The following is a 15,200-nucleotide window of genomic DNA, read 5'->3' on the forward strand; positions in this document are numbered from 1 at the left end:
TTGTTAATTTTAGTTGAAAGTCTATTTTATTAGACATTTGAATGGTCACTCCATCTTGCTTCTTGGATCCATTTACTTAGTAAACCTTTCTTCCATCCCTTTCCCTGAGGTAATGTCTATGTCTATCTTTATTGTTGAGGTGTGTCCTTTACTCTGAGGTTATGTCTCTCTTTATCTTTATTGCTGAGGTGTGTTTCTTATATATAGCAATGTTATGGAATCTGTTTTCACATCTATTTTCTTTGTCTGTGACTTTTTATTGGAGAATTGAGGTCATTGATGTTGAGAGATATTAATAAAAAGTAATTGTTATTTCCTTATTTTGATGTTGGTGGTGTTAGTGTCATGTGTTTGTGTGTATGTGTGTGTGTGTGCTTGTGTGTGTGTGTGTGTGTGTGTGTGTGTGTGTGTGTGTGTGTGTGTGTGTGCTTCCCTTGCTTTTGCTGATATGGATTTATTTCTTGTGTGTAGCTATCCTTGTTTGGTTGGAGTTTTCCTTCAAGTATTTTCTATTGGGCTGGTCATTTAGATAGATATTGTTTGAATTTATATTTTTTCTTGAAGTAAGTTGCTTTCACCATTTATGGTGATTGAGAGTTTTTCTGAGTATAGTAATATAGATTGACATCTGTAGTGTTTTAGAAGTTACAAGATATCTGTCCAGGCCCTTCTAGCTTTAAGCATCTCTGTTGAGAATTTGCATGTAATTCAGATAAATCTGCCAATTTATTTTATCTGCTTTTGTCCCTTGATGCTTTTAGTATTTTTTCTTTTTCTGTAGATTTTGTGTTTTCATTATTATTCAGACAGAGGATTTTCTTTTCTTGTCCAGTTTAATTAGTATTCTATAAGCTTCTTATATATTTATAGGCATCTCTTTCTTTATGTTGGGAGAGTTTTGTTTTGTTTTGTTTCTAAGATTTTGTTGAAAATAATTTATTGGCCTTGGAGCTGGAACTCTTCACTTTCTATTCCTTTTATTTTGGGGTTAAACTTTTTATGGAATCACAGATTTCCTGGAAGTTTTGTGTCATGAAAATCTGACTGATGAATCAATGTCTTCTATTGTATCTTCTTCACCTGAGATTCTTTCTTTCTTCTCCTATATACTGTTGGTGCTGCTTGCATCTGTTGTTCCTGTTCTCTTCCCTACGTTTTTCATTTCTAGAATTCTCTCAGTTTATGTTTTCTTTACTGCTTCCATTTCCTTTTTCATATATTGCAAGTTTTATTTATTTCATTCACCTGTTCCATTGTTATTTTCTGTATAACTTTAAGGGGTTTACTTGTTTCCTCTTTAAGGGCCTCTGCCTGTTTGGCTGTATTTTCCTGTATTTCTTTGAGAGATGTATCCACTTCCCCTTTAAAGGCCTCTTTGCCTCTATCATTTGTATAAGATTGGATTTAAAGTCATTTTCTAGTGCTTTGATTGTGTTAGTATACTCTGGCCTTGCCATAGAAGGGTAGCCATTCTCTGAAGGTGTGGTGTTGTCTTTGTTTTTGTCATTGTGTTCTTTCATGGACCTTTAGTTTTATGGAAGGCTTTTTTCCCTGGGTGTTCTTGTTGTAGCAGGTTTGGGGAGACGTGTTAACCTCAATGGTCCTGGTTTGGCATGATTCTAATGGGGATCCTTGGGTTGTATGCTTCTGGACCTACAGGTTTGTATAATTTATGAGCCACAGGTGTAATGGACGTTGGCAGAGAAGTGGTGGGAAAATTAATCTCCTCCTTGGTTATTGGGATGCTCGGGGAAGTTTAATATGTCAAGAAGTCTCATCGAACAGGAAGATGGGTGGGAGAAGTGAAGCTTAAATGTATGGTTCAGGCTCAGCAGGCATGATGAAGGTGGGAGGAGAGGTGGGGCCAGAATGAAGGTCCCCCTGGGGTAGCAGGCTATTAAGGGCAGTTCAGTTTGCTCCAGAGGACTCTGTGAGGAGCTGGTCATTGTGTGATTTATCACAGTCATAGAAAGTAACTATATCAATATTAGGCCTCACTATGCTTTCTCCATTTAGATTTATACTTGCCTGAATTTTTTTGCATCAATTGTTGTGTCCAGGGAATAATTTTACCTTTTGAAAATGTCCTATATTTCCAACATCTACTCTACATCAAGTTGACTCTTTCCTGTCAAAATATATTCAATATTTTTTATATGATTCTATAGTTTTATAACTCATTTCTGTTATGGATTAAATAAAATGGCAAAATGTTTATATATTTATATACTTCATCTTGCTTGTCCATTCACCTATTGACATATAACCTGAGGCTCAGTTTTGGAATTCTATGAACAAAGAATGAGAAGTGTATATCTGTGTTGACTATTTTTTCAAATATAAAATATGTAATAATCATATTCTCATTCACTCTTCAGTTCAGTTTCTTTCAGGGCCCACAGTCACATCTTCCTTCTAACATTATGATCTTCTTTTATATATTTTAAAATATGTTTTCAACTTACTGGGTCCAATTAGTGCTGCACAAAAGCTCATAGATGTGATTTCATTCACTGAGAAATGAGGTGGTCAATGTATACCTAAAGAGAAATAACCATAATTCTCTCAACAACCATCAACTACCCCAAAACATTACTTGCATCTCCACTCTGCCCAATGTTTAGGCAAGAGTATAGAATAGGGAACAGAAATAATGCAAAAGCCATAAGATGAGACAAAAGGCTGTGAATATTAGTCTGTAGAAATGACATGGTTATGATATATATGACCTCACAGCCACATCACAAGCAAAGACAAAGCCAGTTGAAATTTTTAACATGGAGTTGAGAGGAGTCCTGAAACCTCATCTCTAATTGAGGAGCTTCAGACAGTGATTTTAAGTAAATGTCATTGGATACTTGTTTTTCCATTGAAGGAGCATGTATTTTATGTTTTATCTAAAAAAAATATCGGCATAAAATAATATCCATTTCATATTTACTAAGCATCTATAACAATATATTTTAAAAGAAAATGACAAGGTTTTGAGGAGAAATTAGTTCTCTTGTTCAGTTTTGAAACGTCATACTTAGAATTATCTGGGAGATAGAAAGTTAATTCTAGTTATATATACCAAATATTTAAAATAAAATACTCAAGTAATTGGACAGTTATGCTTAGAGAAACAATAATCCCTGTATCCAGCAATGTTAAGATACATTTCTAAGTAAAATGTAGCATAATCATATAATGGAATATCATCCCTAAATAAGAGCAATCTAATTTTACATATAATGCTACAGTGTATATAGATGATAGTATAAATATAAGGCAAATTTATTTTCCCTATCCATTGGGAACTTCATAATTTTGTTTTATTTTAAATAAACAATCATTTATATAATATCTTTTAAGTAGTTTTTTAGTATTATACTTTATGTATACTTTTAGAGAATAATTTTTTAAGATTATGATTTAATTATATTTCTCTCCTCCTTTTCTTACCCCTGAGTCCACTAAATTTATTCCTGTCTTATCTCTTTTGGATTCATGGCCTGTCTATGCATTAATTCATGTTTTCATGAACATATATATATATATATATATATATATATATATACATATATATATATGTGTATATATATGTATATATATATATATAACCTTTATAACCCATTTTCACTGTCTGTTGTTGTCATCCTTGTTCAGATCATATTTAGGAAGTAACATTGGTGACCATTAAGAGATAGTTTCATTGCAAACTTCCTATTCCTCTGACTTTAAAATATTTCTGTCCATTCTTCTGCAATATTCCCTGGTGTACAAGATTTGTTTTGTAAATGTATCTTTTCAGATGGTGTTTCACAACTCTCAAATTGATTACTCATAATGGTTTCCATCTACCCTGTGGACTAACCTTTCATTGTATTAGATACCACCATGCTAACTTCCATAGGAGAGAATCAAACAACATTTCTATCTAGCCTGGATGCGTATGAGTCATAACAAAATCCAGGATGGCATAATACTAATGGTACAGTAGTAACTCCAAAATAACTTAATGGTAACTAGCAGTTTTCTAGTTAATCTCAAGATTCATTTAACAACAACAGGGAAGTCATGTATGACACAAGAAAATTAGACATATACCCAATGCTGGTGAAGTCATTGATCTTGGAGAAGAAACTACACCTATCACTTTACTAAACTAACATAATGACTAACTACATCCCTAATGTTTTTTCTTATACCCATAAATAAGTAATAATGTACTTCTAAATTATACAAGCTAGAAATTTACTCAATTTAATCAAATTTATGAAGTTTTTTTGTTTGTTTGTTTTGTTTTTTTGTTTTTCAAGACAGGGTTTCTCTATATATTCCTGGCAGTCCTGGAAATCATTCTGTAGACCAAGCTGGCCTTGTACTCAGAAATCTGCCTACCTCTTCCTCCCAAGTAAAGGCGTGTGCCACCATTACCCATTTATTTATTTATTTATTACAGATTTTAAAAATAAAAATGATTTATATTGTTCTTATTTTTTATTGTTCTTTTTTTATATACAAGAGGTGTGATGATAGGAAAATGTTTGGAAAAAATCAAGTATTCCTAAAAAAAAAAATAGATGAAAATATATAAAACTGAAAGCTTATTTGAATAAAATAAAGATAAATCAGTTAATACTTATCCATTTTCAAAAGTTTTATTTTGTATACCCACTTATTGAATCAATTTCATAAGGAAAAAATTCAAATACAAATTTAAATGATAATACTTTTAGGCAACTTTTATGAAATAAAACCAAAGCAACTGAAATCAGTGTGCTTACCTAGATGAGTGGTTCTTTCTGAAACAAAAAATAACACTCGAATAGCTAATTCTCAGATATATTCTGAGTAGTAAAACCAATATGAATATGCAAGCAGAAAAGGTATTATTAAAATGCTGGAACCAGACTCGCTATTTTCTAATTAAGACAATGTGACATAATTATAGTAATCATCTTACTTAGCTTTAAGATTTAAAATTTATTTTTGTTATCTTATTGTAAGGCTACTGTTTTTAAATATATAACATTTAATTATCAAATGATCCAATTTATTGTTGAGATACATAACTAATTTCATTAATGGTTAAACAGAAAAAAAATGGGACTTTCCAACATATGACTCATGAACCATCGCAATATACATGCAGAAGACAAAGACAAAAACAAATTGTCCTCTGACTTTTCCATATTTGACACATATAACAATAAACACACATGCATAAACAAACACACACGTACACAAATAAACAAAACAAATAGCCAAGATACTATTCACAGACCACATAAAGCTCAAGAAGAAGAAAGACTAAAGTGTGGGTGCTTGCATCCTACTTAGAACAAGAACAAAATACTCACAGGAGTAAATATGGAGATAATGTGAGCAGAGACTGAAGGAAAGGCCACCCAGAGACTGTCACACCTGGGGATTCATCCCATATACCAAACCCAGACTCTATTGTAGATGCCAAGAAGTGCGTGCTGATAGGAGCCTGATATGGGTGTCTCCTGAGAGGCCCTGCCAGAGCCTTACAAATACAGAAGCAAATGTTAGCTGCCAACCATTGGATTGAGTTGGGGGTGGTCCCCATTAGAGGAGTTAGAGAAAGGTCTGAAGGAGTTGAAGGAGTATACAATCCCATAGGAAGAACAAGAATATCAACCAACCAGATGCCCCTTCTGTCCCCCAGAGATCCCAGGGACTAAGCCATCACCAAAGGAGTACACATGGGAGGAGAGGTCCTTGATCCTATGAAAGCTGGATAGATGTAGGGGAATTGAAGGCAGGGAGGTGGGAATGGGCGAGCAGGTGGAGGAACACCCTCATATAAAAGGAAAGTGAGGATGGGATAGGGGTTTACCGGGAGTGAGGAAAACTGGGGATTACATTTGAAATGTAAATAAAGAAATATCCAATTTAAAAAAACTCATTAAAAAAAGGAGAAAGTTTAAAAAACAAAATCTGTAGTACTTTGTTCAATAGCTTATAGCTGGATCATTAAACTTTTCTCTAGAGCACAATATCTAATATATTGAATAATTTATATGTACCATTTAATATTTTTCATAGTAGTTGAACTCTGAGACAGTATATTTGATGCAATGAGTTTAAAATTCAAGGACAATGAAGACTACTTAATTGACTAAAACTGTTTTTCTCAATGTTTAAAGCACATTGATTTTGTTTATTCTGTTTTTATTTTTTTACATGAAATTTAACTATTTTTAATGGCTATTTTATTTATTTAATTCCAAATGTTATCTTTCTTCCCAGTTTCCCTTACACAAACCCCATGCCCCCTTGCCCCTCCACCTGCCTCTATGAGGGTGATCCCACACACACTATTGTGACCCTCTTCCAGCTAAGAGCTGGTTCTTTCAGACCTTGTCTTGCCACAAATAGACACGCCTTTCTTTAAGCTCCAGCAAATAGCCATGCCTCTCTCCAACTTCCTGCAAATAGCCACACCTTCCTACAACCTCCTGCTAATAGCCACGCCTCTCTCCAAGTTCCTGTAACACCCGAAGTCCCACCTCCAGAGACTGAATATGAATATGCTGATTGGGCCATGAGTTGCTGACAGACTTGGGGGAGGGGTTTTGCTTTACCTACCTGCTTGTAACAAAGAGAGTTCAATAATGATGGAGGTCTGAAAGCACACCATGCCTCATTCTCATTTTTTAACCTCGTCCCACATTCTGGTTCCCTTAATGTTTCACAGGCTCTAACTCCCATTCCAGAAGACCCATTCGTGTGTGTGGCTGCAGGCAGCCACAAATGGCGAACAACGACAATAGGGCTGTAAATGAGGAGGGCACTAAAGAGCATTGCTACCTCAAAGAAGCTTCTCAGGAGACAGATGAAAACAGCAAATTTGCCTACACAGGGAAGTTGAGATTACACTGGCCTGGTGATGATCTCTACTTAGGGTTTGATATGAACAGTCAGGACAGAAAGATCAGGCAGTGGTCCCGTAGCTAAGAGCTACATTCAGGTGGGCAGGGTAGGACATAAATAATAAAGAATACATAAAAATAGAAAAATATAAAAACAAAACAAAATATATGTATAGAAAGATCAAAAAGAGAAAGAAAATGGATTTCAGAGTTATCCCAGAGACACAAAGAAACCGAGAGATGTCTCACTTTCTCTATGGGTTATTCAGGAGAAATTTCTAGTCTTCACCTTTGTGTAATATGTTGGTTTGTGTCTGTCCTTGTCTTGATGAGTGATTGCAGGTCTGTGCCTTGTGTTAGTGGTGTTTACACATGGTCTGGGTTGGTCAACATGGCGGCTGGGGGCCTGTGAACACTGCGTTTCCTCCCAGTGAAAGCAGGGAGGCTATGGCCTGGCTGCAGTGGGATCCCTGTGAGAGGGGTGACAACGTAGGTACAGGAGGACTCCTGACAGACTGGGGGGGGGGGGGGGGTGGTCTGCGCACCTGCAGCGGGGTAGGGGGTGTCTATGCTCGGCTTCCCACCCTGTGCACCCAGAGTGCAGGTCTGTGCTCCACTTCCTCCTTGCGCTCTCACATTGTGGGTCTGCACTCAGCTTCCTGATCTAGCCACTGGGCAGGCTCACACATCTCCTGGGACATCCTGATCAGGGACACACCCAGGGATGAAGCTCGAGATCTAGAGGCTTCCTGAGCTCCGGGTCCAGGGTACAGTGGCAGATGCGATCAGCAGTGGCAAGTGAAGTGAGCCCAGGGCCGCAGTTCGCTTCAAGTTATGGCTCATTGCAGCCCCAGGACACCTGTGTGAGCTCAGATGCGCACACAAAAATCACACAGCGAATCTGTAACATCAGCCAAGGCCAGTAACACCAGGTGCCAGGCAGAGGGGCACTGTTGCGTGGCTGGTCTGGTGCACGCCCCCGTGACACTCCATGTTGTGGGGGACTCTCCACCAAGAAGTGGCTGCCCGGGGAAGAGGGTTATGGTGCTCAAGAGAGGCCCCAGTTCTGCCCCAGGCCTGTCAACTAAAGAGAAGGGAACTGTGGCTAAGGAGCCACAGAGCAGCCTGTCCTGGGTGTTGGGAGTGGGCAGCCAGCTATAGGGTCCTGTCCCAAGCAGCTGTAGTGCAAACTGAAGTTTTTCAATTGCTTAGTGCCATCTAGTGGCCACAAAAGTAAATTACAGGTTAATAATTTTCACAGCCGCTTAATGTGGATTTAATTCCAAGCCAATTACCAGGCATAGACATAATGTTCTTGATGGCTTAATATTACAAAAGAAATCTAAAAATACAATTAAAATTAACAGAGTTTCATTGGCTAAAGTTTACTAATTACCATGGATCTAAAGTAGCTTTGATTTTAAAATTTATAAAAAAGTAGTAAGGCCATAAGCCTTATAATATTCATCATAAGATTGTAATCCAACCTGGCTACTTCATATAAAGCTATGGTAATATTAAAGATTTTTCTTAAAATTTTTCCTTTATAATTTTTTGTCTCTGATTCAGTGCAAGAGGCTAAGACTTCAAATTTTTCAGTGTACATTGATCTGATCTGATAAGAAATCTCAGTACCTTTACAAATGAGTAGTAATTACTCTAGAAAAAGTTTCAAAGACAATGTCATTTTCAATATTTAAGCCTCCATTATATCAAAAATTATTTTAAGTTAAAAAAATGAGGTACTTATTTCAAATTGCTCTTGAGTAAGATCTCACCTTAAGCTCACCACAAGCCATTTTTATATATTGTCTAGTAAAAGACAAAAAGCCTTTTACAGAAGGTACACAAAGCTTCTGTAAACAATTGCCATCTATTATAATCAAATGTGTGGGGTTTAAATATGCCCCAACAACTATTTGACAAAAAGAGAACATTAATATTAATCATCTCTTCTCATATTCAAAGTAAAGTTTAATATCTTACTATAAAGTTGTGGTGATATAATAAAATCATAAATATATTTTAGAATACATCTATTTCTTGCCTCAAACAGCAATTAAATTGGCTATTATAAACTATTAATTGATATTTGGCCTATTATTTAGTAAGATTTTTAGACAAAAATTGATATTTATCCAAAGTAGACAAATTGTTAAAATTTGTTTGTATACATGCTTTTATTTTTCCTATAACCTTATGTATACACCTCATAACAATACATACTTCTATAGCCCTTTGATGAGAAAAAAATTATATATAACTCACATGTTTAATCTCATGATTTTCCTCCCTACCTCAGCACAAATAATTAAATTGTGTGCTGTAGTTGCTATTTATCAAGTACTAAACTTAAGCCTTAATTTGTGTATTGATATATGGTTACATAAATGTATCAAAACTTTCAATTACTTATGATAATTTGACATTTTTAAAATTTAATTTTGATTTAAAAATTAAAAGTAAAATATATACATGTGAATATGAATTCCTTCTCAATATACACATGTGACTATGAATTCCTTCTCAATCTTTCAAGTTATAATTGCCTTGATATAAAAAACAACAAAATATTAATTGGTTATTGCCTATATTATATTTCTAGATTTTTTTTTTATTTTTTTTTTATATTTCTAGATTTAAAGTTCCTAATCAGATTAAAACTGATTATGGAATTGACTATTATAGTCAAACATTTAAGACATTTTGTCAACAGTTTAATGTTACCCATATTACTAAGATAATTTATAATTCTCAGAGACAATAAATGTGCACTTCACACTTGGAGAATTTGATTTTTTAATAATATATAGAGGGGGAATATGCCCTCCACTCCAAAGTTACCTTCAAAGGTATATCTTTCTTTTTGCTTGTTTTAAAAATATTTTTTGCGGTTTGATGCTAAAGGTCAGTCTGCTGCTGATCACCATTACCATCCATACATTTCCAGTTCTTATGCCATGATAAAATGGCAAAATCCACTTACTAACACATGATAAGATCCTATCCCCACTTTAATCTGTGGAAGAGACTCGTTTGTGTCGGAACACAATGGCTGCCTGAAACATTGATTCATCAAGTGGATACAGATCCAGAATCTTTTTAAATAAACATGTTCTCTACCAAAATAATGGCTAAAAATTTTTATTAGCCAACAAAGTTCACTTGGCTGAAATAGCCTCCACCTTTTTCTAAGAGTAAACAGTGTCTTACCTCTGTACCTAGAGGCCAAGCCTTGGGCCTAAACGTTGCTAATTTGCAACTAAAGTGCCTGAAATACCCTCAAGATGTTGTTAAACTTGTTGGTTTTAAAATTTTGAGTTTTTATCTCAAGCAGGTTCATTACTGACATGCAGGCCCTACTCCACACTGGACTCCAGAAAGGCTCTACATGGCAGTTATTCATCATGATGAAGAAAAGGAGTTATAGGCATGTCATGGCTTTGGTCTGTATGGGAAGGAGGTGCGCCATGAAGGCCTGCAGCCAAGGACGGATCCCTGGGTCTGTGGCTTTCACCATGAAGGCCTGCAGCCAATGACGGATCCCTGGATCTCTGGCTCTCACAGTGAAGGCCTACAGTCAATGATTTATCCATGGATCTGTGGTTCTCACCAATCTAAGACAGAGTCATGTGTCAAGAGGTTGTGTGATGGTTGGCTTAAAGCATTCACATCTGTATTGCTCAGGCTCTGGAATAGCCTCTCAGGAGACTGCTATACAAGGCTCCTGTCAGTAAGTGTTTCTTGACATCAGCAATAGTGTTGAACTTTCTTGTCTGCAGATGGGATGGATCCCTAGGTAGGGCAGTCTCTGGATGGCCTTTTGTTTAGTCTTTGCTGCATTCTTTGTTCCTGCATTTCCTTTAGACAGGAGCAATTCAGGGTAAAATTTTACAGATGTGTGGGTGGTCCTATGCCTCAACCTGGAACAGTACTTAACCTCTAGAAATGGCTGGTCTCTACAGAGTTCTATCTCCTCTCTTTTTTTTTTTTTTTTTTTTTTTTTTTTTTTTTTTTTTTTTTTCAGCTAGTGTCATCCTTCTTGGGTCCTGGGAATCTCTTGGGTCCCTAGCATCTGGGATGTTCTAACTTATTGTTTTTAAATAATTTTCCACTTCCCAGTTACACCAATACTATAATATATCCTTAACTTCTTTCTTTCTCTCTCTTGCTTGCCAGCTCGCTTGTTTGCTGTTTTTATTCACTTTCTTCCTGATCTTTGTCTCTCCCATCCCAGTCCCTTTTTCCCATAGTCCCTCCTCCCATCCCCCATTCCTTTCTTCTGTGAGAGAGTAGAGGCTCTCTTCTTTCCCCTCACCTTCAGTACATCAAGCCTCTGCAGGACTAAGTGCTTCTCACAGTGAAGACAGTAAAGAAAGCTGAGATAGGAAAATACATTATAGTCAGGCAATAATTTTATAGATAGCCTCTGCTTTAGTTGTTGAGGAACCATATGAAGGCCAAACTGCATATTTGCTACAAATGTACAAGGGTAGTAAGCCCAGGCTCTGCATGTACTTTTTCTTTCTGGTTCAGTCTCTGAGAGTCCCCAAGGGTCCAGGTTAAGTGACTCTATAGGCCTTCTTTCTATCTCCTTTAGGGCCCTCAATCCTTCCCTGGCCTCTTCAATAAGTTTCTAAGCTCCATTCATTTATTTGGCTGTTGGTCTCTACACTAGTCTGAGTCAGCTGCTGCATGGAATCTCTCACAGGACAGCCATGCTAGGCTTTTGTGTGTAAGTGTAACAGAGCACCATTAATAGTGTCAAAGATTGGTGCTTCCATATGGGATGGGTGTCTAGTGGGACTAGGACTGGTTACTGCTTGGCTATTGCCCCAATCTTTGTTCCCATCCCCATTACCCACCCCTAGTTGGTTTTATTTACTTTCTTTCTTTCTTTCTTTCTTTTTTTCTTTCTTTATCTCTTTCTTTTATTCTTTCTTACTTTCTTTTCTTTTCTTTCCTTTTCTTTTTAATTTTTGGGTCAAAAATTTTGTGGGTAGAATGGTGAATACTGTCCCTATCTCTCCCTTGGGGTTCCTACCTACTATAGAAGGCTTCTTTTTTATTTTTTAATATGAATCATGGTCTGTTTAATTAAAGGTTTTAAATATATGTTCACAATCTGTAAGGGAAATAAACAAGCAAATGAAAAATAACAAGCCATCAAGGAATAACACTAACAAAAACCAACAAATTATCAAAAACTAAACCAATCAAACAGACAGACAGAGCAATGTGAGGGGCAAAATTCTTCCAAGCCATTAAGTTGTTTTATGTTGGTCATCTACTGCTGGGCCTGGGCCCTGCCCTTAAGTGTGATTTGCATTCCCAGTGAGAATTGCTAATTCCCAGTGAGAAAACTAATTTTTCCTTTGTAGGTGGTTATCAATGTGAGATAGCTTCTGACTTAGGGATAAGTGATTGTATCCACTTTCTCTCTCATCACTGGGACACCAACTGGCCTAAAATTTGTGAGCCCAGGTCATGCCAGTGAATTTTCAATATGCTACTGGCTCAGTGTCTTTCATCCAAATTGGCTTTCTCCCAATAATATGATCTTTCTGCCTTCTATGCCTCAGAGTCCCTGAGCCTAGGGGAGAGGAATTTGATGGAGTCACTCTTTCATTGAACTAAATGTTCTAAGATCTCTCCCTGTATGCACATAGTCTAATGTGGGCTCCTGTACTTGTTATTATATAGATGGATTCTTTAGGTTTTATATCCCTACTGATTTCAGTCTTAGCTAAGGGTACCCCCATTGATTCTTGGTAGCCTTCTCTATCCTGGGTCTCTGGCATATCCTCAAGATGCCCCTCATCCCTCTATACTGAAATATTTTTAATAGCGTTATAAGACGTACTTTTCAAATGGAAGCTGTCATCATTTATAAAGAACAAAATATAGTAAGAAGAATTAGAACAATTTTACAATGAATAGCATGATGTGCTTTAATAGTAGTAGTAATTGCATGTAGATAGGTTTGAAAACCCTAAGCTTTTCAGAAATATTTTCTATATTCCTTTCTAGTTCTTGAAAAGAAATTTTCTTAAATATTATGTCACATGAAAACCTAACCTGGCTGGCTTAATAACTTTCGATTGTCTCATACCCTGACCAAATCACATAGTAGAACTCATGAAAAAATACCAGGCTTACTTGGTTTCTACTAAGATCTTTCTTTTATTTCCTTTGGTAGGAACTGTAGGGGTTGGTCTGAATATAGCACTGTTTATTCAGATGCTGAGTATTGTACTACATGACCAGTTTGCAGTCTGGACATGGGCATTGTATTTATCAATGTGCAGTAATGAATGCTACCCAATAATATCTGATTGGTAAATGAAAAGCTAGAGCTTCTACCTGAGCATGGGAGAGAGGAAGACCTAATTTCAATCATGTGAAGTGTTCTCAGATAGGGACACTGAGAAAGAAGGCAATGGGTGAAAGACAGAGGTCATCATTAGGCAGGAAGAACTATGAGCACATAACCAAGAGTCTCTCCATAATGACACACATGGAACAGAACAAGACTCAGCAAGTAATGGGACATTTATCTGGTTATTAATAGACTAGTCAAGTTAGAATCACTTTATAACCTGTACAGAGTAGTGCCAGCAGCTTGTCAATAAAATCTAATGTCTCTGTGTTGTTTACTCAGGAACGAGATAGATTAGGTCAGAACCCCTCCTCCAATAAAGTTACTACTGTTATTGGCATTGAATGTTTGGACAAAATCCAAGCTCAGACTGGGAAAAAGTCCCAGGTAGAATAAAAAAAAAAATTTAAAGGCTCTGTGTTTTTAAGAGGCCAGAAAGGAGAAAGGGACAGTATAGGGACTCAGAAATGTCATGAGCACAAGCTAGAGAATGCTAGCTGGAGATGGGGGTGGGGATGGAGTCTAATTTGATTACAAATACCTAATAGCAAAAATGACAAACAGCTTTTCCTTGCTAATATTTGAAAAATGAATGTGTCATGTATTTATAGACACCTCTTCTGATCTGGATAAAACAGAACTTTTTTTTTCCTGTGTTGCTCCCTATGTTTTCCCCTGGTTGAATTACTCATTTAAATTCATAATACAAAGTTCAATCATGTCTATATTAAAAAACAATTTTGAGTGACTTTCAGGTATTTTTTGGTAACTATGCTTTTATTTCAGGATAACTGTGATTACCTCTAGAGACTGTCAGGGTCTGAGACAGTCTTTGGTCCCAACTATGTTGTATATGCAAACAAATAAAAATTGCAGTTAGAAACTGCTTTCTTGGTAAAGATAAAAGAGACTACATGTTTTACATTTTTTAAGCAAACAAACTGTTTACTTTATATTTAAATTCATTCATCCTTAAGTGGGTTTCCTAAGTTGTGTACTCCTGTGAAGAAACATCAGTTCTAAGAGGAAACAGAGACAGGTGGATAATACATAGATACTTCTGTATTCCCAGCTATACAAAGACTAGATATATTAATCAGTTCTCTCAACCTGATACAAACAAGGTTAAAAAAGAATGTTCCCATTCCATCACATAAATAGGTCTTGAAATTCCACTTGTTTGTTTTAATACACTGTGGTGAGTTCTCCTTATACTCAAGCCTTCTCCATAAGCCACATAGCATGAAAGAAGCAACCACTCACCATGCAGGATCAGGAAGAAAGTTCAAAGTACTTGGTGTGGGTTGGGGAACAAACACCAAAGGATGGGATGCTTGCTTTCTGTGGGGAGCGGTGAAGCTGGAGAGACATTTGCCATGGCAAGATGGCGCTTACTTCCGCTGTCAACTCCTAGTAAACAACTGTTTGCGCATGTGCGTAGAGTGAAAAGTCACGGCCCATTCTGGGGCGTTATGTAGGGTAATGAGCGAACAGCCAATCATGGGCAGACACGCCGCACTGTGGTGTATATAAGCAGTGCGGATTATTGGCTCGACCCTTTTTTCCCTATGGATGGAGACAATAAACATTGCTGCAGAAGGAACCTAGTGTTCGCGTGTCTTCTTGCTGGCGAGACGACTTCGCGGGCTACAGCTGGTGCCAGAAACCCGGGACGCCGGGAGAACCTTACAACAACTGGTAGGTTTCAGAACTGCAGGACAGGGTAGGCTCTGAGAGGCATACTGCTTGATTTTAATTCCTCTGACCCTTTCTCAGGGTTAGAGAGCGCAGCCAAAGCTACGGTAATCATGCTAATGGCGCTTGTTATACATTCTAGCCTGGAGGATGAGAAATGCCCCGGCTCTGTGTCGTTGGGGGCACTTGAGGAGTTACAAGATAGCATGTCAGAAACAGAGGGGAGAGTAAAAGCTAGCCAG

The sequence above is a fragment of the Mastomys coucha genome, unplaced genomic scaffold (genome assembly GCF_008632895.1).
Source record: "Mastomys coucha isolate ucsf_1 unplaced genomic scaffold, UCSF_Mcou_1 pScaffold6, whole genome shotgun sequence".
Classification (NCBI taxonomy): domain Eukaryota; kingdom Metazoa; phylum Chordata; class Mammalia; order Rodentia; family Muridae; genus Mastomys; species Mastomys coucha.